Genomic DNA, 25,117 nt, shown 5'->3' with positions numbered 1-25,117 from the left:
ATGCATGACCTCTTCAGTTGTATCTCTTTTGTCATTTCTTGGGTAAGTGATCTACTCTGGTTATTCATATTGCCAGAGTTCGTCTGTTGGGTCCACACCATGTTTATTTTCGACTGTTTGGTTATTAGAACTGGTAGGGTGAGACTGAATTGGGGTTCCTAGGTAGTACAGATAGCCCCTTACCAAAGTGCTATGTTGTGTAATTGTGGCTTATTTACTACAACCTTACCAAGATCCCTTTCAGAGTTTTAGCTGGAGACTCTGAGGACCTATGTGGTGAGATAGCACAAGCTAGCTGTTTTGATATCAGCCAACCTCTACCCTATCCTAAGAAACCATAGTATTAGGTTTAACTCTTGACTGTGAAGAGATATGAACAGCTGTGGTGCCCAGCCTCCACCTTCAGTTTTTTTTCTGCTACAGAACTTCAAAGGTCAACCTCAGGATGTCCCCAAGTGGACAGCCCCAGACATGTGCTCCAATTAAATTATCTCAGGCAGTGGAAACCCTGCTCAAAAAAGGTGGATTCAAGGGGCTCCAACAGCACAATTGAAGCCAGGGATCCACACTCCCACTCTCCAGACTCAGTCCACACTGTTGTCTGCTTCTCTGCTCACAGGCCCAGTTGGAGCCAGGGGCCTTGCCCCTGCCCACCGTCTCAGTCCACACCCAGCTAGCCTCTGTTTGCCAGACCAGTTGGAGTTAGGGGAACACACCCTTGCCTGCTAGTCTCAGTTCACTGCATGGGGCAAGCCTCTTGTTTGCAGGCTCTGTTAGAGTCAAGGCACCACACCCCACCTGCAGGTCTCAGTCCTCACCCAGTAAGCGTCTGCTTGCCAGCCCTGCTGGAGATAGGGGACCATGATCTAGCCCTCAGGTCTTGGTTCACACCCAACAAGCCACTGCTCAAGGATTCTGTTGGAATCAGGGGACCACGCCCTTGTTCTCAGGTCTCAGTTCATGCCTAGCAACCTCTGCTCACAGGTCCAGCACGGACAGGGGACCAGCCCTGTCTGTCAAGCTCAGTCCACATGGGGCAGCAACTCTCCTATCAGTCTGGGGTTCTGCACCCCATCCCACCACTGGCCAGGCATAGTCATAACAAGGGAACTGCTCCTCCTCCTGTTGATTGTCCCTTTTTTCCCATACCCCCTTTCTTTCCTGCTAGTCACAAATTCCATCTTGATGGTTGGTGGTCCACACTATGCCCAGATCTCTCAAGACAAGATCAAACACTCTGTGTTCCTCAGGGTCCAAACTTCAGACTGCCATGAGAAAGGAAAGGGTGGACTGGGAATTTGGACTCATGGGGGAAAATATCTGTTCAATTTTATGCCTGGCGGGGTTGTGTCTAGGATCATAAGTGGGACTTCCCCAGAGAAAGAGATCTGGAGTTTAGCAGCTCTCTCCAGTGAGTTAAAATGAGAGGTCTTTTGTTCCTTGCTCATTCCCAGATAGCCTGCAGCAGGTCTCCTGCTTGGGGTAAGGTGTCTCCTGCCCTCTAGTTGATAGGCTTTGTACCTGTAATTTGTTTTCTTGAATGTTTTTCCTTCCTTGGGGTTAACAGCTTACCAAACTTCTTTCTTGGCTCAGCTCCCCACCTTTGGCTTCACAGAGTCTGATTCCATCCAGTTTTTCTTACTCTGCTCAGGAGCCTCTGCTGAGGTTTGCTACCAGTCAGCCATCTTCCCACAATTCCCCCAGAGATTTTTAAATGGGGAAAGTTACCCCAAAGACAGAGAGCTGAAGTCCTATAGGTTGGGAAGTAACAACCTTGACAATTCAGGTTTTCAGGTTAATAACATTAGAAAACAATTACTCATAGGAGAAGCCACACAGGAGGCAGTGATGTGTGCACACAAATCAACCTCATGTTCTCTACCAGCTTCCTCCACTGGGGCAATCCTCCTTGGAGAGATTCTTTTAAACCCGTGTGTGTGTGTGTGTGTGTGTGTGTCTGTGTGTGCATGCATGCTTGCATAAGCGCCTGGTGGCAGGGTCAGGGATGGGAGCAATATATCCATCAGGTTGATAAGTGAAACCAGAAACTCACCACTGCCCACAGTTCCTTCTCCAGTGCTCTTGGTGCCAGCATCCTGGTGACTTGTGAAGCTAGTGATGGAGAAGCCAGAAGTTCTGCTTCTGCAGTCAAATCTGAAGTATATTTCCTATTTTTATTTTTATTTTTGATAAAATTTTATTTCTGCTGCCTCCTTCACTCCCTCTTCCTTTCCCTTTCTCTCTTCCATAAGTGTTTATTGTGCAATGACTAGTTCCCATTTGAACCTAGATTCTAAATGCTTTCAGTCTAGGAGGAAATATTAAATATGCACATAAGGAACACTATTACAAGGCCAAAAGGGATAAAGGCCACACATAATGTCTAAATTGTGGCAAGGGTTTTCAAATACAAGGCCCCCATATGCATTCTGGTCAATTTTCAGCTCTTTTTCAGCTATGTGGGGAATCCACTTAGTATAAAGCCAGGTAAAAATAATCTAATGGCCCCATTATGGTATGAAAGAATTATTGAGTCCCACTTGGTCACTCACAGACTTTAAAAACACTTAAAGAAATTTAAAGCCATAAAGTGGTAGATCTACTAATTTTTGAGCCCTTGGTGTTTTTTATTTGGAGGAGGCAGGGTTGCGTTCTGGCCTGGTTATTTATTTACCTGCACATCATCTTGGCTCTCCATCACTGTGCCTGGCTCAGGATGCAGGCTTCAGGAAGGAGCCTCGAGGATAATTGCTCCATCCCTGTGAAGGCACTGGCATCCTTCAGAGGAGCATCAGTACCGGGTGCACGCTTCCCTGCTGCAGCTGGGGTGCAAGGGTCCAGGCTGTAGAAGCACATAATTTGCCACTACTCATTTGGTATTATTTTCAGTGCAAAATGCAGAGTAGAGGAAATAGTGCTAGGAGCTTAGGACAAGTTAAGTAATTTGGAGACTCATCAATTTTATGATCTAGTGGAGCTAAACCCCTAGTCCATTATTTGTGAACATTATTTGATAAAGAAAGTGAACAGACGAAGGTCTTATACCCAGGATGATCTGCACGCTAGTGTTTCTGGAGGAGCTGATGAATCCATTCTCCTCATGCAGATGAGCAGAGGACTGGGAATTTTCTCTTAGATAAAAGAGATAGAGGAATTTGGCTTCTAGGTCTAACATGTACCTGGAGGAAGAGGCCAGAGAAGCTCACTTAAAAAGCATATGAGAGTGAACATTGGTTTCCCATGAGTGTACAGATCAAACTTTCCCCCTGAAAACATTATTTTAAAAAATGTTTCCAGTATCCTCACAAACACTAACAGGGTCCACACTTAGCCATAAGTCAACCTGAATAGCCATGAATTATGCTGTACAAGCCAGCATCCCCTTTTGGATGAAGATCTTAGGTATTTATTAGAACTATTCCCCAATTCCTGAACCAGAGCAATTAAAATAGGTTTACCAGTAATGATAATGGAATATTTAAAAGACGAATCATTGATAAATAAAAACAGTTCAAGTATTTTTAAGAAATAGCTTTCCCAGAGCATTCCCCCCTCCCTTTTTTTTAATATAGGAAAGACATTAGCAGTTTCTAAAAGTTTAAAAATGATGCATTTATCTGCATTCTTTTTCTTGGTAATTTTAATTTCTAAAAGCATTTGAGTTAGTTTCCCATTGCCTCTGTAACAAATTACTACCATTTTAGTGGTGTAAAGCAACACAGATTCATTCTTGTATAGTTCTGGAGGTCAGAAGCTTGGAAATCATGGTGTCAGTAGGGTTGCTGCCCTTTGGGCCTCAAGGGGAGAACCTGCTTCCTTGACTTTCCTCCTTCTGGAAGTTGATAATTCCTTGGTGGATGAATCCATATCTTGTGGACCTCTGCTTCTGCTCTCTTACCTCCTACTCTGGCCCTGACCTTCCTACTTCACTCTGATAAGGACCCTTTTGATCACATTGGGTTCATCAGATAATCCAGGATAATCTCCCCATCTCAAGAGCCTTCATTTAATCACATCTGCAAAGTCTTAGCTGTGTGAATAGGCAACATATGTATAAGTTCCAGGAATATAGCTACGAATGTCATTGGTGGCCATTATTCAACCCACCACAGTAATTTATCCTGAGGAATTTTTCTTGTTACATATAGGGTTGTTTAGGTGGCTTCCCCCTACATTTCTGGTTGTGTTATATTTACCTTTTGGGAAATTCAGTCATAAATGTAACGTATTCATGTTCTCTCTCTTTCTTTCCACCTTTACCTCACCAAAGTGAAACTAAGAAAAAGTTGTAAATATAACAGCTCACTGGGCCTAATGTCCTCAAAATGTATTATATTATTCTTTAGGCTAGTTACATATAATTACATGAATATGTAATTCATAACATTTAATGTAGTCATTACTACTAATTCTTGAAAATATATAATGATGTCAGATTTATAAATCAGTCACATGCAATTTCTTGTAACTTATAGCACATTTTTTTAAGTTTATCATATCCATGTTTAAAATGTAGAAAAACATAAGCAAACATTTGAAGTGGAAAAGTAGCATCTTGGTTCTTTTGAACAGAAAAGTATTTTGAGCAAAATAGCATTTGGGAACATAAAATAATTCTATGCTGTTCATGAAAATGAGTGATTAAGCACTGGATTTAGGCGCGCCAAGTTTCAGTCACAAGTACGTTTTATGGCTGTGTGTTAGGTCCCTTAAAACAGGGGTGTGTAATGGAAATTGTGACAGGTGCTTAATTATAATGATGCTATTCAGTGTGACATAATAAAAGTGCAAAGCTAGTTTACAAAACACCCTACTGCAGCCCAGAAACCTGTGGGTAACATGAATAGTAGCCACATAGCCATGTCTTTTGAGTTTGCTTTAAAAACAATTAAGAAGGAAGAATGTCTCCCAGATTCCAGCAAATGCTGTCATTGGACTTGAAGTCTTACATACAAATAGCAAAGCAGGAAGACATCATTCCTCAGCAGTACAGAATCTTAACTACATCTTGCATTGGTCAGGGATCAATAGCAGTCAGTCCTAAATGAAAGCCAATGCCTTTACAAGAGGGTGATTTGAGTGCCATTGGAATCAGTGCTGCTGTCTGATGGGCAGTTGCGAGTTAAATAGAGTAAAACCCATTGATAGAAGTTTTCACAGCACCAGTTATAAGGGAATTCCAGTTGTTCAGTTAGTAGGCAATAAAGGTATGAGATGAAGGGAACATCGATGATCCCAGAAATGGCTTGCACATTAAGATAGGTGCATCTATGTTTTACCAGATTATTTTTTTAAAAAGTTCATGATGCAATAAAATCTATGTAGTAAACTAGAGAAATAGTCTAGGTGAAGATTTTTGGTTAAGGGTGTTGGGAAGGAAAAGAACTGAACAGAGGTTTCAGAATTGCTGAGAATTTTTGCGAGTTATTGGCCATAGCGAAAGGATAAAAGAGAAACAATCTCCCAACCATTTTGGATTTCTCCTATGTCCTCCGCTACACTGTAGTTCTTTGAGAGTAGAGAACATCTCTAGCTTGTTAAACATATTCTCAGAACCTAGCTAGCACAGAGTAACAAGAAATAGAATAGCCTAGCCTTATGCCATTGGAGACTTGTGTGTCACGTTGTGTTTAGTCAAGTGTGGAACTGAAGGGCTGTAAAACTCAGTAGAGGTCACATTTATTTGACTTAACTGCTTTGGTTGATAAGAGAACATAGGATGTTAGGTAGTAAGTAAATAATCCCGGACAAATTGTGCAAAACAAGCTCTGCTGGACAAGTCAGTGGGCTGAGAGAGCAGGAGAGTATGTGGATAGAGGCAGAAAGAATGGCAGAGCTGGAAGAGAGAGAATTTAGATGCACTACTCAGACTTCAGTGTGCACGTGATTTACTAGAGAATCTTATTAAAAATGCAGATTCTGATTTGGCGGGTCTGGGGTGGGGCCTGCACCCCTGTGTTTCCAGCAAGCTCCAGGCATGTAGGTGCCACTGGTCTGTAGACCACACTTTGAGCAGCTGGGTTTGGTGAACTCTCAGTATGGAATTCATGGCTCCATAGGCATGTTAAAAGATAAAAATGAAAGTCAAGCTAGGTCTAGCTTTTCAAAAAAACTTCAGAAAGAGAGGGTGTTTATTTTACCCAGAACACAATAGCACAGATAAATTAAAATACTGAGCAACTTTGCATTTAGTTGACAGTCAGCAGGATTCTGACCTTAAACAGCCCATCTTTATACTTTTCTAACTATATGTCCTCAATAAAGTTTCAGAACTCCTCCCTGCTTCTGTCCCATCATTTGTTAAAAAGGGACTGACAATAAAACCTACCTTGCAGGATTGTGGGAAGATTAAATGAGTAATGTGCTGACAAGGGTGTCTGGTTTGGCACACATCCCTTACTCAGCATTACCTGGCTTTATTGTAAGATACACCGATTAGTGGCCATACCTTTCATTTTAAGAAAACGTAATTATTTTTAAATGGGTTCAGGATAGTCAAACAAATCCTCAAATCTGAGGTGTAACTTTCATGTTAAGAATCTGGGACTCCTTCAGATTGAGGACTGAAAACCCAGCAAAGCTATTTGAATGCTCATTGCTCCTTACAAAAGCAAAGCTAGAATCCAGGTTTTAACCCTGAGTTGAAATGCTTTTCTTACCTCTTCTAAAAATATTTTCAAAAGTTTTCTAATAACTTAATCATAAAAATGGGTTACATGTGTACCACAGTCGAAATTTTCAAGCAAGTGATGCTGTATCTATTTCCGTTTTTTCATTATTCATTTTCTTTGCAAATTCTTACAATCTGATTTTTGTTCCAGTGTTATGCTGGATCCCCTGTTTGTGTAGACACTGGCCTCACTGTGATCAAACCCTGTGGTCTAAGTTCAATCTTAATTCTTCTTGGCCCAGGATTAGACCAACGCTCTATGGAAGTGTTCCTTTCATTGTCTTTCTCAAGCAACACTTCCCTGAGCCCCTCTTCCTAAACCTCTGATTGCTGCCTCTCTGTGCTTTCTTTGCTCACCTCTTCCCTTATTCTAACTGTAGACCTTCCTTACCTCTACCTTCTCTTATTTGTCCCCTATCCTTAGTTCTATTTCCCTTTCCTGATAGTCTCTTGGAGATATTACTCATTCCTGTCTCTTCAATCAAAATTTAGAGACTTAGAATTTTAGTATTGGGAAATAAATAACCAGTAATATGCCTTGTGCTGGTACATGAACTGAATCTCAGAGGATATTTTCTGAGTCTCACAAAGCAAACTACTAGAGAGTTAGAAGTAGGTCATACTTCTAGATCTTTCTTTTTTTATTATTAAATCATAGAGGTGTACATTAATGCAATTATGGGGTACAATGTGCTGGTTTTATATACAATTTGAAATACTTTCACCAAACTGGTTAACATAGCCTCCACCTCATTTACTTAGTTATTATGTTAAGACACTTATATTCTACACTTAGTAGATTTAACATGTACCCTTGTAAAATGCACCATAGGTGAGGTCCCACCAATTACCCTCCCTCCACCTGTCCTCACCCCTCCCCTTACCTTCCCCTCCTCTTTCCCCTTCATCTTGGGCTCTAGTTGGGTTATAGCTTTCATATGGAAGTGTGGGCGTTTATAAATTGGTTTCATATTAGGACTGAGTACATTGGATACTTTTTATTCCATTCTTGAGATACTTTGCTAAGAAGAATATGTTCCAGCTCCATCCATGTAAACGTAAAAGAGGTAAAGTCTCTGTCTTTTTTAAAGGCTGCATAATATTCCACAGTGAGCATACACCACAATTTATTAATCCATTTGTGGGTCAATGGGCACTTGGGCTTCTTCCATGACTTAGCAATTATGAGTTGGGCTGCAATAAACATTCTGGTGCAAATATCTTTGTTATAAAGTGATTTTTGGTCTTCTGGATATATATACCTAATAAAGGAATTGCAGGATCGAATGCAATTTTTTAGATTCCTAAGTGATCTCCAAACTTCTTTCCAAAAGAAACATACTAGTTTGCATTTCCACCAGCAGTGCAGAAGTGTTCCCTTTTCTCCACATCCATGCCAACATCTATGGTTTTAGGATTTTGTGATGTGGATTAATCTTAGGAGAGTTAGATGATATCTCAAAGTGGTTTTAATTTGCATTTCTCTGATGATTAAGGATGATGAGCATTTTTTCATATGTCTGTAGGCCATGCACCTGTCTTCTTCAGAGAAGCTTCTCTTCAAGTCCCTTGCCCACATGGAGATGGGTTTACTTGTTCTTTTCTTGCTAATATGTTTAGGTTCTCTGTGGATTCTGCTTATTAAACCTTTGTCAGAGACATAACCTGCAAATATCTTCTCCTAGTCTGAGGGCTGTCTGCTTGCTTTACGTACTGTGTTCTTGGCTGTGCAGAAGTTTTTAGCTTATCAGGTCCCAGTAATGTATTTTTTGGGGGGGGTCCTCCTCATAAAATATTTTCCCGGGCTGATTTCTTCAAGGTTTTCCCTACAGTTTCTTCTAGTATTTTTATAGTTTCATGTCTTAAGTTTAAAACTTTAATCCAGTGAGATTCTATCTTTGTTAATGGTGAAAGGTATGGGTTCAATTTTAGTCTTCTACAGGTTACCAGCCAGTTCACCCAGCACCATTTGTTAAATAGGGAGTCTTTTCCCCACTGAATGTTTTTGATTGGCTTATTGAAGATCAAATGATGGTAAGTAGCTGGGTTCATCTCTTCATTTACCTTTCTGTTTTTGTGCCAGTACCATGCTGTTTTGATCACTATTGATTTATAGTATAGTCTGAGGTCTGGTAGTGTGATTTCTCTTAATTTGTTTTTATTTCTGAGTAATATCTTGGTTATTCAAGGTTTTTTTCCGATTCCATATAAAATGAAGTACTATTTTTTTGAGGTTTTAAAAGTATGACAGTGGTGTTTTAATAGGGATTGCATCAAAATTGTATATTCCTTTGGGTAGTATGGACATTTTAACAATGTTGATTCTTCCCAGCCATGAGCATGGTATGTTTTTTCATTTGTTAACATCTTCAGCTATTTCTTTTCTCAGAGTTTCTTAGTTCTCTTTATAGAGATCTTTCATGTCCTTTGTTAGGTTAAACTCCCAAATATTTCATCTTCTTTGGCACTACTATAAAAGGAATAGAGTCCTTAACTGTTTTTTCAGTGTGACTATTGTTAGTATATATAAAGACTACAGATTTGTGGGTATTGATTTTGTAACCTGAAACACTGCTGTATTCCTTGATCACTTCTAAGAGTTTTGTGTTTGAATCCCTGGGGTTTTCCAGATATACAATCATATCATCTGTGAAGAGTGAAAGTTTGATCTCCTCTAACCTATATGGATACCCTTGATCGCCTTTTCTTGCCTGATTATAATGGCTTAGACTTCCATTACAATTTTAAAAAGCAGTGGAGATAGTGGGCAACCTCACCTGGTTCCTAATCTGAGTGGAAATAGTTTCAATTTAACTCCATTCAATATGATATTGGTTGTGGGTTTGCTGTAGATGGCCTCTATCAGTTTAAGAAATGTCCTTTCTGTACCTATTTTCTTAATAGGTGTGATCATTAAAGGATGCTAGATATTATCAAAAGCTTTTTCTGCATCGATTGAAAGAATCATACGGTCCTTGTTTTTTAGTTTGTTTATGTGATGTATTATAATTACAGATTTACATATATTGAATCATCTTTTAGACCCTGGGATAAAACCAACTTGGTCATAGTGTATAATTTGTTTGATGTGTTGCTGAATTCTGTTTGCTAGGATCTTATTGAATATTTTTGCATCTATATTCATTAAAGATATTGGTCTATAAGTTTCTTTTCTTGTTGGGTCTTTTCCTGGTTTGGGGATCAGTGTGATATTTGCTTCATAGAATGTGTTGGGAAGTATTCCTTCTTTTTCTATGCTTTGGAGAATGTTATGTAATAGAGTTTTTCTTTAAAGGTTTGGTAGAATTCTGATGTGAAGCCATCTGGTCCTGGACTCCTCTTTTTGGGGGAGATTTCGTATAGTTGATGCTATTTCAGTACTTGATATAGGTCTGTTCAATGTTTCTAATTCTTTCCGGGTAAGTCTAGGAAGGTGACATGCTTCCAAGCATTGGTCAATTTCCTTCAGATTTTTGTATTTCTGAGAATAGATAATTTTGTGGCATTCATTAAGAATTTTTTAAAAAAGAATTTTTTGAATTTCTGAGATGTCTATTGTTATTTTGTCTTTGTCATTTCTGATTGATAAAATTAGGGATTTTTAATTTTCTATTTCTGGTTAGGCTAGCCAAGGGTTTATCTATTTTGTTAAACTTCTCAAAAAACCAACTTTTGATTCATTGATTTTTTGAATAATTCTTTTGTTTTCAATTTCATTTAATTCAGCTCTAATTTTGGTTATTTCTTTTTTCCTGCTGGGTCTGGGGTTGGCGTGATCTTCCTTTTCCAGTTGCTTGAGATGTGCCATTAAGTTTTTGACTTCCTCTCTTTCCATTTTCTTAAGGATGGCTTGCAGTACTATAAATTTCCCTCTTAGGACTGCCTTTGCAGTATCCCAGAGGTTTTGATAATTCATATATTCACTAGTTACTTGAGATGTGCCATTAAGTTTTTGACTTCCTCTCTTTCCATTTTCTTTAAGGATGGCTTGCAACACTATAAATTTCCCTCTTAGGACTGCCTTTGCAGTATCCCAGAGGTTTTGATAATTCATATATTCATTATCATTCTGTTCCAAAAACTTGGCAATTTCCTTCTTAATCTCCTCTTTGACCCAGCTTTCTTTCAGCATAACTTTATTTAGTTTCCATGTCTTTGTATGAGTATGAAGATTCCTGTTATTGGTGAGTTAAACTTTTATTCTATGATGATCTGAGAAAAGACAAAGAATAATTTCTATTCTTTTAAGTTTGCTGAGGTTAGCCTTGTGACCTAAGATGTGATTAATTTTGGAGGATGTTCCATGGGCTGATGAGAAGAATGTGTATTCAATTTTGTTAGGATGAAATGTTCTGTAAATGTCTATTAAATTCAATTACTATATGGTAAAGTTTAAGTCCAGAATTTCTTTGCTTAGTTTCTGCTTGGAGGATCTATCCAACTCTGCCAAAGGGATGTTCAAATCTCTGACTACTATGGTGCTGGAAGATATCAAATTGTTTATGCCTGTTAGGCTCTTGCTTATAAAATGAGGAGCCTTTGGGGGGGGCACATAAATGTTAATAATTGATATCTCATCATGTTGAGTGTTTCCCTTAACAAATATGAAGTGACCATCCTTGTCTTTTTTTACTTTTTTTGGTCAAAAGTCTAATGTATCTGCAAATAAAATTGCAACCCCTACTTTTTTCTGTTTCCCATTTGCCTGGATTATAGTTCTCCATCCCTTCACCCTGAGTCTATATTTATCCTTTAAGATAAGATGAGGTTCTTGTATACAGTAGATAGCTGTTCTGAGTTTTTGTATCCAGTCAGCCAACCTGTGCCTCTTTAGTGGACAATTTAAGCCATTCATGTTAATCGAGAGTATTGATAAGCCTGGTAGTATTTTGGGTGTCAAGTTTTTTTAAAAACCGGTGGATATTTTTCATCCTCTCACCACTGTGGAAGTTGGGTTTTGATCAATAATGTCTGAGCGAGTTTACTTTGGTGGGAGAACATTGTGGTGGTCATTATGGAGGATGAATCTGAGAATATCTTGAAGAGCTGGTTTAGTTATGGCAAATTTCTTCAACATGTGAATGTCATTAAAGTATTTGACTTCTCCATCATAAATGAAACTCTGTTCAGCTGGATGTAGGATCCTGGGCTGAAAGTTGTTTTGTTTTAGGAGATTAAAAGTTGATGATCATCCTCTTCTGGCTTGAAAATTTTCAGCAGAAAGATCTACAGTCATTCTAATATTCTTCCCCTTGTAGGTTATGATTTTCTTATATCTGGCTGCTTGCAAGATTTTCTCTTTCATATTAACTTTGGCAAAGTTAATTACAATGTGTCTAGAGGATGCTTTATTTGGATTGAGTCTTGCTGGGGTTCTGAAACTATCTGCTATCAAATTTCAGTATCTCTTGCCATGTTTGGAAAGTTTTCTTCAAAAATCTCTTGGAGTAGAGAATCTGTGCCTTTCAGATCATTCTCATCACCTTCAAGAATTCTAATAAGGAAAATGTTTGCTTTTTGGAGTGGTCCCACAACTCTCTTAGGGAATGATCCATCTTTGCACTCCATTTCTCTTCATCTTTGAGCATTTGGGAATGTTCAAAAGTTTTGTTTTCAATGTCTGAGATCTTTTCTTCTGCCTGTTCCATCCTATTACTGAGGGATTCTACTATATTTCTCACGTCTTTGAGGGATGCAAATTCTTGTCTCAATTTGTCAAAATCTTTGGTGATTTTATCTTTGAATTCATTAAATTCTTTTTTTTTTTTTTTTTTGCAGTTTTGGCCTGGGGCTGGGTTTGAACCTGCATATGAGGTTAGTGACCTACTCGTTTGAGCCACAGGCACTGCCCAATTCATTGAATTCTCGAGCCAACTTTTGAATTACTCCTTGAACTTCTAATTCCAATTTTACTTCAATTCTGTTAATCTTATTTGCTATCCAAATTCTGAACTCAATTTCTGACATCTCAGCCATTTGTTTATGAATAGGATCTTCTGTTGCATCTCCTTTGTTGTACCTTGGGGGAATTGATCTATTCTGGTTATTCATGTTGCCTGAGTTTTTCCACTGATTCTACCCCATGGTTATTTTTTACCATTTGTTTAGAGAGGCTGGTGAGGTGGAATTAAATTGAGGGGTCCTGGAGATGTAACTAATCAGCTCTTTACCAGAGTGCAGGGATTGGTGACTGTGGCTTTTCCCCTATGGGTTTACCAAGGTCCCATTCAGCCTGAGACTCTGGGGACCCACTTGGTATGATGGGGCTTGGTGGATCTGTCTAGTATTGAGCTAGACTCTGACCAATCCTAGTGGATCAGTGACTTTGGGTTGAAATCTCAGCTGTGGAAGAATATAAGCAATTAAAACACCCTGCCCCCCACTGGCAATAACTGGGAGAGGAGAATCAGACCCTCCCTCTACAACCCAACCAGGGCATATATAACCTTCAGGGAGTCCCCAGGTGATTGGCCCAGATCAAGAGTTCCAAACCAATTGTTCCAGTCAGCACAAACACAGATCAAGTGGGAAAGTCCAAAAGGTCTCCTGCAACTGCACAGCAGGCATCCACTTGCAGCTCAAGTGTGACTTGCTCTGGTGGTCCAAGGAGTCAGAAAGCCCTGCTGAGCAAAAGAATTATTCCAGGGGGGCTAGGCCTCTTTTCCCACTTTGCACCACCATCACCCCAGTCACTGGTTACTCTGCAGAGCTTCAGCCCAGCTCTCTCTAATACTCAAGTACACCAGGGATCTGTACCTAAGTCAAAGAGAAGACAATGCCTCCCCAACCAGGCCATCTCACTGTGCAACCTGCAGGTGGGACTAGGTCAGGCCTCATTTCCTCCAGTGATCATTGGAAGCCGGGGAGTGTTCCACCTGTGTCTGTGCTCAGCCAGGGGGTACTGTGGAGGAGTGTGGTTCTCTCTCTCAGAGACCACACCTGTGCCTTGGCCACACTCTACCTCTGGAACCCCTGCAGGTCAGGTCAGGTTCCCCCCATGTTCCACAGGATTAGGGAGATTACTCTCCCAAATTTGACCCCAGTGGGAGGGACCATGGAGCCACCACCACTGTCAGGTACTGCTATGTGTAGGTCACAGGAGTCTGTGAGGAGATGGAGGGTGTTGCTACTGGTTGCGAGGGTGGCAGGAGCCTGGTGGGGAGCCAGAGGGCAGAGCCACTGGCCATGGGCTGCGGGTCACAGAAGCTGGGCAGGAGTTTCTGGGCAGGTTATACAACTTTCAAGACTGGTGGCATGGAATAGTCTGGGAGAAGCATGAGCTTTAGAGTCAGGTCATGGTGCATATACCATCTCTGATCTTGCCTCTTCTTATTTGCCTATAAAATTGGGGGAAAAAATGCCTCAATTTCTACTTCAATTTTTTCTACTTCAATTCTATGCCTCAATTTCTACTTCTGTAAACAGAAATAATCTCAAAAGATATAATCCTGAATGCCATAATACTGAATGTTGAAATACATGATGATCAAAATTCCAAAAATACAATCAAACAATTTAACACTTATTTATACTTTTAAAAGGAGATTTAGTTTAGTTTAGTTTTTTTTTTTTTTAAAAGATTGCTGACTAGAAGCATTTCAACTATGCCTCATCTACTCAGAATTACCAAAACAGTGTGCAGGCAATCATATTTTAGATACATTGTTCAAGGCTGGGTGCAGTGACTCATGCCTTTGTAATCCTAGCACTTTGGGAGGCTGAGGCAGGTGGATTGCTTGAGCTCAGGAGTTCAAGACCAGGCTGAGCAGGAATAAACCCTGTCTCTACTAAAAAAATAGAAAAACTAGCTGGGTATAGTGGTGAGTGTTGGTAGTCCAAGCTACTTAGGAGGCTGAGGCAAAAAGATTGCTCAAGCCCAAGAGTTTGAGGTTGCTATGAGCTTTGATGCTATGGCACTCTAACCGGGACCACACAGTGAGAATAAAAAATATCTATCTATCTATGAAGCAACATGGGTGTTCAATAGAAAAGCAATAGAAGACACCTAAAAGTAGGAAGAGGAAGGTAAACAGGCAGCCTGCTTGACCAGGACTGGCCAGGACTGGGGAGTGATTTCCCAATATGGGACTAGTGAATGAGAGTCTTTCTGTCATTATGTGCTGTACTTTCCACTTGGGAGTCATGTAATCCAGACCATGGAGAGCACCTTGGCCTTCCCGATCCTTGAACCTAACTTGGGGAGTTGGCTGGACACCATGAGAAGGAACTGTTTCAGGGAGGGAACTTACCCTGAGTCCCATGCCCTTTCTGAAACCTAAGTAGCTGCAGTAAGATGCCATTTGTGATCTTAGCTTTTAGCAGATTGTGCACAGTCCTGGGAACTAGATATACCAGTCCTAGGCATTAGGGAAACTTGGGCTATGGCTTGCAGAACTGGGGTATGAGTAGGGAGTGGATGTCTGCAGGTAGGACTGAGACTGAGTAGAGTATAAGCTGTAGTCCTCAGCAGTGGAAGTGCACACCACTCCCACTTGAGCAGGATGAGATCTATCATGGAGACTTGGTCTTGAGCTGGGTAGGAATTCTATGGTCCAGTGCTGAATTGTGGGCTACGTGCAAACTGCCATGTCAGATGGAATAGCCAGATTGGTTGCAACAGCTGGAACTGGGATATGAGAGGGGTGCAAGACTCCTAGCCACCAGCTATGGCCACTGGAGAAAGCCTTACTGGCTGGGTGACAGAAACTCAAGGCAATGGTTGCTTTTCTTCACAAAAGCATTCTACCAGGAGCCTGAGGATCACCCTACCCCCTACCATCACAGCTGGTGCATGCACTCTCCATTGGGGCTGCCTAAGTGTAAGCCTGCCCAGTTTTATTTCCTCTCCCAAGACAGAGTACAAGATCCAGGGGCCTGGGAGTTGCAAAACCCAGTCTACCACTGGGAACACTCTAGTACTCCTCCCAAAGGACTTAGGTTGGGCATAAATACCCTATGACTACTATTTCAGCTTGCTTCTATCTGCAAGCAGCACCTCCTGGCTTGGAAGTTGGCCCACAAAGCCCATTGCAACTTGTGCTAACACAAGTTAACAGTGCTTGGGACTCAGAAGGGCATCTTAACACTGCTATCACCATTATTTATACTATACTGGCTGCCCAGGAGCTCTAGAATCCACTCACCCATATGGGGCACTGCTACTACAATTGGCATCTGAGAAAGCCACACAGAGGCCCCCAAATTGGCCCACCTGGAACCACCAACACAGACACCAGTGTACACAACCCCAGGCACAAGGACAGACATGCTCAGCCCATTACTCCCACTACTTAAACCTGAAGATGGGCCCACCTGACATCCCAGGCCCTGGTACAACTTCACAGTAGCCTCTATCAGTAGCTGCACTCTAACACACCAGGCAAAGCACATATACCACTAATCTATTTATGGTAAAACAAAGACTTCACTATTGCATGCACCAAAAGCAAATTCAAAGGACCCTACAAAACTAACATCATAGTCACATCTTCAGGGAAAAGATCCCTTAATGAAAGTAAGTAAAAAATAGGCAGAAGTGATTGTTATATCAGATACACAGAAATCAACATAAAGATACAGAAACCTGAAAAGGCAAGGTAATATGACACCTCCAAAGGAGCACAATACTTCTCCCACAATAGATGTTAACAAAAAAGAAATTCTTGACACCTAGTTAAAGAATTCAAGTACTGATTTTAAAGATCTGAAAACCAATACAAAGAATTCAGAGAAATAACTGAGGATATAAAGAAGAAATTTATCAAGGAGAAGGATGTTTTTAAAAATAGAACCACATAGAAATTATGAAACTGAAGAAGTCATTCAAAGAAATTCAAAAACAATTCTAAAACTTCAATTATAGATAAAACCAAATGGAAGAAAGAACTTCATAACTTGAAGACAGTTCTTTTGAAATAACCCAGTCAGACAAAAATAAAGAAAAAAGAAATTTAAAAAGTGAACAAAGCCTGAGATATTTGGGATAACAAAAACTGACCAAATTTACTGATATCCCTTCAGGTAAAGGGATCAAAAGTCAAAGGGCAAGAAAACCTATTGAATAGAAATCCTATTTTTCTTTTCTTATTTATTAAATCATCGCTGTGTACATTAATGCAGTCATAAGGTACAAAGTGCTGGTTTTATATACAATTTGAAATATTTTCATCTAACTGGTTAACTAGAAATCCTATTTAATGAAGTAATAGATGAATACTTCCCAAGTTTAGAAAGACATTTAGAGATCCAAATAGAGAAGGCTCAGAGAGCCCCAGGCAAACACAGTGCAAAAAGTACTTTGCCATAGTGCATTATTGTCAGAGTGCCTAAAGTCAAAGTGAAAAAGTGAATTCTAAAAACAACAAAAGTGTCTGTCACCTATAATGGAAAACCCGTTAGACAAACAGCCTAACAGCAACTTCTCAGTGGAAAACTTACAAGCCAGAAGAGAATGAAATGAGATAGTTTAAGGGCTGAAAGAAAAAAAATATGTTAGTCAAGAATTCTATATCTAGTCTTTATAATTGAAGGAGAAACAAAGTCTTTCTCAGGTATATAAATGACTCATCACTAGACAAGTCTTATAAGAAATGCTCAAGGGAGTCCTAAGCTTGAAAGCAAAAGGACAATATTAACCATAATAAAAACACTTGAAATGTACAAACTCACTGGCATGTCAATCACACAAAGGAGGGAAAAAAAGGAATCAAGTGGAAAAATACAAAATTCCATTAAACCACAATGAAAAAAAGTCAGAGAAAAAGAAGGAAGCAAAGAGTTTATAAAACTAGAAAAAGTTAACAATATGGTAGGAACAAAACCCTACATGTTAATATTAATCTTGAATATAGGCTCGGAGCCTGTGGCTCAAGCGGCTAAGCCACCAGCAAAATACACCTAAGGTGGCGAGTTTGAATCCGGCCTGGGCCGCCAAACAACGACAGCTGCAACCAAAAAATAGCCAGGTGTTGTGGCGGGCACCTGTGGTCACAGCTACTTGGGAGGCTGAGGCAGGAGACTTACTTGAGCCCAGGAGTTGGAGGTTGCTGTGAGCTGGGATGCCATGGCACTCTACCCAGGGGGACAGCTTGAGGCTCTGTCTCAAAAAAAAAAAAAATCTTGAATATAAAAGGGTTAAATGCTTCAATTCAAAGATATAGATTGACTGAATGGATTAAAAAAACATGATCTAATGATAGTATATGCTGTTTATAAGAACCTCACCTTAAAAAAAAAAAAAGAACCTCATCTTACCTTTAAAAACACATATAGACTGAAACTAAAAAGGTGGAAAAAGATACTCTACACACAGGGAAGACAATGGTGTGTAGGAGAAGCTTTGCTTATACCAGATAAAAAATTTGGATTTTCCTGGCTTGGCACCCATAGCTCAGTGGTTAGGGCACTGGCTATATACATCAAGGCAGGCAGGTTTAAACCTGGCCTAGGCCTGCTAAACAACAATGACAACTAAAACCAAAAATAGCTGGGCATTGTGGTGGTGCCTATAGTCCCAGCTACTTGGGAGGCTGAGGCAAGAGAATCGCTTGAGCCCAAGAGTTTGAGGTTGCTGTGAGTTGTGACACCACAGCACTCTACTGAGGGTGACAAGTGAGACTCTTTCTCAAAAAAAAATTTTTTTTTTTGGATTTTTCCAGTGTTGGGTGCACTGCTTTATCTAGAATTTTTATATCCTCTTGCTAAATTGATCCCTTTGTTATTACATAATGAATTTTTGTCTTTTTTTTTTTTTAATGTTTTGACTTACATTCTGTTTTATTTGATATAAATATAGTTTCTCCTACCTAGAGAGAGAATGATACACTAAGAGCTGGGGACTTCAACTCCCTATTCACAGTATTAGACAGAGCACCTAGACAGAAAACAAGTAAACAAACATTGGACTTGAATTGGACTTTAGACTAAACAGACCCAACAGACATTTATAAAACATTCTACCTAACAAATGCAGAATATACATTCCTTTGATCAGCACATGAAACATTTTATAAAATAGATTATATGTTAGACCACAAAACAAGTCTTGACAAATTTTATTATTTGCTTGTTTGTTTGTTTTTTGAGACAGTCTTAACTCTGTCATTCTGGATAGAGTGCCATGGCATGATAACTCACAGAAACCTCAAACTCTTGGGCTCAAGTATCCTCTTGCCTCAGCCTTCCAAGTAGCTGGGACTATAGGCACCTGTCACAATGCCCACTTAGTGTCTCAACAAATTTTAACAATGTGAAATCATATCAAGTATGTTCTTAGAACTTTGGAAACTATATAAATATGTAAAAATTAATCAACATGCTTCTGAATGACCATTAGGTTAATGAAGAAATCAAGACAGAAATGAAAAAAAAATTGAAACAAATAAAAAGGAAAACAAAATATACCAAAACCTATAAGATATAGTAAATGCACTTCCCTGCCAAGAGGGAAGTTTATAGCAATCCAATGCTTACATAAAAAAATGGAAAGATTACATTAACAATCTAACAATGCACCTCAAAGGATTAGAAAAGCAAGAACAAACCAAACCCCAAATTAGCAAAGAAAAAAAATAACAAAGATTAGAGCAGCTGGTATAAAACAAATTATCCCTTCATTTATTGAGGAAGTTTCTACCTTTTTACATGCACAATGCTTACATACAAAGTCAACATCATGGTAATGCACTCTCATGCAGTGAGATTTATAAAAAATGTATCAATGAATTATAAATTTGTAAAAGTCTTTATATAAGTTACACCTCCAAAATTGGAAATGATACAAAGATGAAATATATAGTATAGCAAATTGTAAAAATTAATGCTGAGAATTTAAAATAGTGGGGAAAAAAACTATAAAGAAAGAGAAAGAAAAAAACCAAGCCCCCCTTCTCAAAAAACCCTAACAAGAAAATTTGACATTTGAAAAAATATTTTATAGGAATAGATTAGGGGTAATTGCATGAGGTAATGCACAGGAGATAGTTAACTTTCACAATCATTAACTATACAGTTGACTTTTGAAGAATAAGAGGGTTGGGGTGCCAATCCCCTGCATATTTGAAAATCTGCTTATAACTTTTGACCTCCAAAAACTTACTAATAGCCTATAATTAATAAGCAGTCTTACCAATAACATAAATGATCAACTAACACATATTTTGTATGTTATATGGATTATATACTGCATTCTAACAATAAAGCAAGCTAGAGACCAGAAATTATTAAGAAAATCATAAAGAACCGAAAATATATTTACTATTCATTAGCTGGAAGTGGGTCATCATAAAAGTTTTCTTTTCTTTTTTTTTTTCAAGGCACATTTAATTTAATATCAAGAGTATAATACAAAAGGCTCAAATGCAATGAAGGAACACATTTCCCCATTAACGTGTGCCGGTCCAATGGAATGGGCATTTCATAAAGTTTGCTACTGGAAAAAATAATGCAGTGAGTCTCATCACAGCCAATATCATTATACAATCTAGTTATGGAATGAACATTTGTTTATAAAACTTGAAACAGTTTAAACGTGAAGTTTGAGACCACACCTTCATGTTTGTATAGTCCTCAGTAAGATTATCTGCAGTTTTTGCAACCATTCAAAGAACAAACCATTGATTAGAACCAAATTGATGTAAGGCTCCATCAAGTAATATAGAGCCCAAACTAAATGGTTGAAGTGTCTACACTACTTGTACTGACACCTATTATATCTCTCATGACTATTAAAAGTTGTTTCTTAGCAAATGAACCCTTTAAAGGTAAAATTCACCTCATTTGAGTTTTGACCCAGAAGTTCAACAATAATCATGAAGTCCACAGTCTTACTGGGAAAACTGGTACACAGTATCTCTAAGTCACTATGCTCAAGGTTAAGAGCGATGAATATTCCAATTTACATTTTACTGGAATTTTACATGCTCAATTCATGATTTAAAATTCTCTAGGTTTTCATTCCTCCAAATTGAAGACACACTGTGCCACAGACTTAAGACTTCTGCTTCTCCCTCTATTTTCTTCAAACAGAAACGTTTCTCAAGTGTCTACACGTTCTATAAGGGGAATCTTTTGGAGGTGGCCACATCCTCGAAATAGTCCAATGGCATCAGGCCTCTGAAGCAAGGGGAACAGGAAGAGAAGAAAGCTGAAACACAAGGTTCATCTGGTAAGATTTACATTAACCATTACAAGCTGGACAGTATAAGAATGTGGCTTTTTTTTTTTTTTTTTTGAGACAGACTCTCTATCACCCTCAGTAGAGTACTGTGGCATCACAGCTCACAGCAACCTCCAGCTCCTGGGCTTAGGCGATTCTCTTTCCTCAGCCTCCAGAGTAGCTGGGACTACAGGAACCCGCCACAAGGCCTGGCTATTTTTTTGTTGCAGTATGGCCGAGGCTGGGTTTGAACCCACCACTCTCCATATATGGGACCAGGACCATACCCACTGAACAATTGGTGCCACCCAGAATGTGACTTTTTTTGGCTCAAAAAGTCTGAGTCTTGGTGTGAAAACAAGTACTTGGCTTTCCCACGACAGCTTTCTCCCAGTGGGACTGTCAGGGAAGTCTTGACTGGGGAGTATGATTTGTTTACCTATCAGGTGTAAGCTTCTAGGCGCTCAGTTCATTCTGGGCTTGTCCCAGTTTGTGTTTCGTCTGTTCTAGTTCACCTTTTGTTTTTAGGAAAAACTTGTTGATCCCTGGGTCTACCATTGTTGCTCTCAGTTGGGCAACGCTCAGCTGTTGGACTTGCTTGAGGTGCTGGACTTGAGTAGTGCACTCTTGCATCTCTTGGTCCTTGGTTGCTAGTCTCCTTACCAGGAGGTTTCCCTCCTTGCCCACTCTTGCTGTTGTTGCTTTAGTTTTTCTTCAGACTCCCCTAAGCCAGTTACATCATTGGAGGTAAGAGCTGTGTACCTGCCCTCCAAAGCTTATATATATGCTTCCAATTGTTTCCATCTTAAAATTAACTCATCTCGTGAAGTCTGTCTCATGCAGTTGAACCTTTTTGGGAAGAGGTTCTTTACTGGTCATCTTGAATCTGAATACTCACCTGTGGACCTGGCCATAATTGTCCACAGCGGCAGAGCCTGGCTGGAGAGGAAAGGCCAGGTGAGGGTGGTCGTGGGCCTAGCCCCATCAGAGCCTCTAGGCACCACCTGGCCCTTTCCCAGAATCTGGCAGCCACCCAGCTCAGCAAGCTCAGTGGGGGCATGAAGGGCAGCCACCATAAAAGTTTTCATCCTTTTTGTCTTCACATTGAGCAGGATGAGGAGAAGGTGGAAGAGGATGGTTTGGCCTCAAGGCAGAAGAGGTAGAGGCGGTGGAAGGGGAGGCAGGAGAGGCAGGCACACTCAGTGTATGAAAATACGCCGTAATTTCTGTCTGACTTTATTTTCTCATTCCTCCAAAATTGTTTCTATATGGAACCAATCCATCTTCCACTGTTCGCTTTAGTTTCAGGGCCCATATCATAAAAGGGCCCATATCATAAAAGAGGTCAAAAGCAATTTCAAATAATCAGAACTCTTCTGCTAGATTGTCTAATGTTGATATTTTTTCTGGTACTACTTCTTCTGTCCTCTTCCTCATTGTCTGGCGCTGGTTCAGAAGCACTCATCTCCACTGTTAATGCCTCTGGTGTGGTGTCTATTAGCTCTTGAATTTCTCCAAGATCCATATGTTGAAACCCTTCACTCATACCTTTTTTGTCATATCCACAAACTCTTTCATGATTTCCTTCATTGGCTTTGTCATAAATCCTATGAAGTCATCCACAACATCTGGACATAGTTTTCTCGGGCAGGAATTTATTGTTTTGGGCTTGATGGATTTCCTGGCTTCTTCTGTAACAATGATGGCACCTTCAATGGTGTAATCCTTCCAGGCTGTCATGGCTGCCTCTCTACCAGGGTTCTTTTCCATAGTGTTCCTGATTCTTTGCTAAAGAACTATGAGTAATGAGCATTAAAGGTCCTAATGACCCCCTGATCTAGAGACTAAATCGGAGACTGTGTTTGGGAGCAAGTAGACCACTTTCACACCTACAGTGTTGAAGTCATGGAGTTTTGGGTGATCAGGGAAATTATCTGGTAGCAAAATAACTTTAAAAGGCAGTCCCTTACTGGGAAGATACTTCCTGACTTCAGGAACAAAGCTGTCCCTGTTGGTTCCAAGAGTGGAGCCAACCCAGAAAAGGGGTTCTTGTTGGTTGTTTAGGTCTTATTGTACAAGCAAAAGACTGGCAGCTGGTATTTACCTTTTCCCTTCAGTGTTAACAACTTCATAGATGAGACCAATGCTGATCATAAACCCTGCTGCATTTGCACAAAACAATGGAGTTAGCCTGCGTTTTCTGGCCTTAGTTCTGGTGCTTGCTTCTCTTCCTTACTAACATATGTCCTCTGTGAGAAGCCCAAATAGGGCCCTTTCACCTGCATTAAAAACCTATTCAGGTAGACATTCTTTCTTCCCAGTGATGTTCTTTAAACATCTAAGACCTGCTTTGCCACCCGTTTGCTGGCCAAAGTGGCTACTTCTGTAAATATCTCTTCCTAAAATCATCAAACTATCCCTTGCTGGCAATAAATGCTCCACCTGCAGATTCTTCATGTTCCTTTTGCTTTAAGTTATATTTTGCTTTTTCTTGAATCACATTAGAGTCATAGGTATGCTTTTATTGTTCTGTACCCACATAAAAGCTGCATTTTCAACACCAGATAAAAAGGTATTTCAAATTATGTGTAAAGATTTCACACCAACTGGTCCTTACATTGGATTTATCTTGAAATGGGGGTCAATAGCAGCTGCAGACCTCCATGTATGACACATATCAAACAATTCAACTTTCTTCTTTTAATTTCATGGCTTTGCTTTTGAAAACACTTCCAGCATCACTCCTGACACTTTTTATGGGTTCCATGGTGTTATTCAAGGTTTACGGTATTGCACTAAGCACAAGAAAATATGGTCACATTTTACTGTGTTATGTAATTTGTTGGTGAGAGGAACTACTCTTGTGGAAATACTTAGCATCTCGAGATGTTTTAAGTGGATACGCACAACATTGAGCTCACTGCACTGGCAGCAGGAGATGGCCATGGAATTATACTGTTAACTTTATGCAGTTATGATTTAATATTGTGTCTTTCCATTTGTTTACATTTCTCTTGACTTCATATGCTGCCATGTTTGTTCTGTGTTGGTGTAAGTTATGATAAATTTTAACTTTTTATAATAGATTCATATAGATTTTATGGTAGTCCATGATAAAAATAGAATAGTATTTACATCTATATATGCATTCATGACATACCTTTTCCTTACTTTTTTATGAAAAAAATACAACACATTTAATATACAAAGCATTCATATGCATGTTATAAGATATTATAGTAAATATGATTAGGTGTTTATTATTTCATCTTTATTTCAAAAACAATGCCATTTCCAAAATATTAAAAAAAGACCTATTTTCAAAGACCTACTTAAATATGGCCTTGAAAACCTTAATATTTTATTTGCAACAGTAGATGAGGGGTTCCTATGGCTCGAAGGAGTAGGGTGCCGGCCCCATATACCAGAGTTGGTGGGTTCAAACCTAGCCCCAGCCAAAAACTGCAAAAGCAAACAAACAAACAAAACAAGTAGATGAGTTTCATAGCACTGTCAGCGTTCTTTTCCATGCTTATGATAAATAAAGATATTAGCATTATTCTGGCATCCCCTTGGGGTAGGCCTTTATATTTACACGTATCTACAATGACTCTTAAAGGTGATATCAATAATGGCCATTAATGTAATTTATATTTCAATCTGAATTTGAGCAACCAGTGTACATTTATCATTAATTTGAGATCTAGGTCCACATATATGAACATTTAAGTAGAAAGTTAAAGTTGCTCACTTACAATTTGTCACCAAATACATTTCAAACATTCGAGCTTCTCTAAAAGGTGATCTATTTAGCATCTCCAATAAATGATTTATGTTAAATAAAGGCCAACATAGCTGGATCCTGGAAGTTCAGATTTAAAAAATTTAAACTATATTAAGTATGGCCCCTCTCCCTCCCCCCCCCAAAAATGGAACCAGGGTTACATTTTAAATTATGGAAGTCTCTGGAAAAAAATTAACAATAATGATAACAGGTGTCGCATTTCTCAGAGAAGTGCATAACTTCTCAAGTTTTTGTAGTTCGTGCATTACAATTGAATTAAAACTAATGCACAATTAAAGTCATTTTTTTCTCAGTAAAAACGCTCAATTCTTTTTTTTTCTTTTTTTAATTAATACATAGCTGTGTACATTAATGCAGTCAAGGGGTACAGTGTGCTGGTTTTATATACAATTTGAAATACTTTCATCAAACTGGTTAACATAGCCTTCATGGCATTTTCTTAGTTATTGTGTTAAGACTTTTATATTCTACATTTAGAAAGATTCAC

The 25,117-nt window shown here is 39.3% G+C and overlaps 1 pseudogene; it reads right to left on the bottom strand.

Moving 5' to 3' along the window:
* Positions 1-21,260: 21,260 nt before the first annotated feature.
* LOC100962048 lies at positions 21,261-21,704 on the bottom strand (annotated as a pseudogene).
* Positions 21,705-25,117: the final 3,413 nt, after the last annotated feature.

The sequence above is a fragment of the Otolemur garnettii genome, unplaced genomic scaffold (genome assembly GCF_000181295.1).
Source record: "Otolemur garnettii isolate 467f Iridium unplaced genomic scaffold, OtoGar3 scaffold00028, whole genome shotgun sequence".
In the NCBI taxonomy this organism is placed as follows: domain Eukaryota; kingdom Metazoa; phylum Chordata; class Mammalia; order Primates; family Galagidae; genus Otolemur; species Otolemur garnettii.
This window is presented reverse-complemented; position numbering and strand designations above follow the sequence as displayed.